The sequence below is a fragment of the Capsicum annuum genome, chromosome 6 (genome assembly GCF_002878395.1).
Source record: "Capsicum annuum cultivar UCD-10X-F1 chromosome 6, UCD10Xv1.1, whole genome shotgun sequence".
NCBI classification, from domain to species: domain Eukaryota; kingdom Viridiplantae; phylum Streptophyta; class Magnoliopsida; order Solanales; family Solanaceae; genus Capsicum; species Capsicum annuum.
In genome coordinates, this window is record NC_061116.1 from 67,126,069 (window position 1) to 67,128,122 (window position 2,054).

Consider the following 2,054-nt stretch of genomic DNA (forward strand, 5'->3'; position numbering starts at 1 on the left):
TACTCACACTATCTTGGAACCTGGACATAGTAGGACTACTACCCTGCTCCGGCCTAATTCTAAATTTAGGAGTACTGCTGATGAAGGCGCTGGCACAAGAGAACGGCTCTAGAACTGAAGGCGGATCCCTCTATAAAATCTAGTATGACTATACCCTTGTTGCTCTGATCTAATTCTCTTATTCCCTCTTACTCTCTCTCTTCTTCACTTTGTCTGCTTTAATCTACTGAGCATGAATCATTAGTCTTGAAAGGTCCATGTCCCTATTAAGCATAGTGGATCTACACTCTTTCACAACATAAACAGATAGTCCTAGAATTAGCCATCATACCGTGCGCACACTTAGATAGTTGGTTAAACTTATGCAATACTCCTTAACTGTCATGGGGCCCTATCTCAAGTTCATAAATTCTTCTAAATTTTCTTACCTTATCTCTGGGAGAAAGAATTTGTCTAAGAAAGCATCTTGGAATAATTTCCAAGTCACAGGAGTATCATTATCCCCTCTACTCTTCCTCCACATCTCCACCCAATTATAAGCAATATATTTCATTCAATAGGCAGCCAATTCAACACTCTCCTCCTCAGTCACGTGCATAACCTGAGTGATCTTTCTCACTTCGTCTAAATATATTTGTGGGACCTCACCTACTTTTGACCCATAGAACTCAGGTGGATTTATTCGCATAAATTCACGAACCCGAGCTGCAGTAGAATTATCCCCTTACGGGGGTAGAACAGTAGCCTGGGTGTTAGCTTGGGCATTGGCAGTGACCGCCTGGGCTAGCGCTTGGAAAGCTTCCTAGAATTCGGCGTGGGATGCTGTCGCACCTAAAGGATCAATTGGTTGAGGTCGTTCGTTTTTTTGTGAGCTCTATGAGGAGGCATTTTCTATCATAAGAGAGCATGAATTAACAGCAGAGAGAAACAATCATAGGCACAATAGACTCTTGAAAGAAAGAAACAACTTTTCCTAAAACATGTCATAGCCTCTTGCTCATAGATGTGGTACGCTACACATTGATGATCAAGACTCTACGTAACACGGCCTGTCATACTCCCTAGGACTCCTTGAATCTTTTGCTCTAATACCAAGCTTGTAACGCCCCAATAACCTATCTTGAGACATCACATGGTGCTCAAGGACACACGTGAACTCAAGCTAACCCGCTAAGCCTGTCATCACTTTCAGAAATCATTATAGCGCAAATCATGCTAAGATAAAGAGGAATACCCATGTCATGAACATACTGACACATGAAGCAATACTGCCCTGTACAAATAAATTACTGAAATCCTTATACACACTGGTACACTAGTTTGACAAAGCCTTTACTACATAGGACTGAGGAGCCATTGGGACAGATCCCCAACTTACTCGTACTGAACGGAAAGCAAACAACCATCTATTAACAAGACAAAATCGGAGAAATAGGTCCTCGAACCATGAGGATTCACCAACCGCAGAAGTTTAGATGAAGGTACTCAAAGATAACTATCACTGCTGAGACTGAGCACCTGAACCTATATCATGAGGAAATATAGAATACAAAAGAGTATGGGAGTCAGTACTTGGGAATATACTGAGTATGTGGGGGTGGATACAACATTTTAAATAATATCATAAATGTATAAAAAAATCATGCATGCTGACAATAATAACTATCTTCGCTTGAATTATCTAAACTATCATTTCCGTAAGTCATTAGTAATAACATACACTTCATAAATCTCATAAATCATTTAACTCAACTCAAACTCTTTGACTCATGACTTAGAGTGACTCGGTAACTCATGCTACTTAGATCATTATGGATGTGGGAGTTTCTTATAACTGATATAACTACACCATATGAGCCACATGGAGTCCAACGTTTTTCCCTCCTAAGGAGAGAACCTCACATTGGTGGGGGTGTCATACTCTTTCCAAGGAGTACAACCTTAATATCATTATCACAATCCCATACTCGTCCTCTGTCCCACAATTATCATCATCAATCTTATGGTGGTACGTAGTTTTATGAAAATACCATATTTCCTGCTTAGTGCTAAAT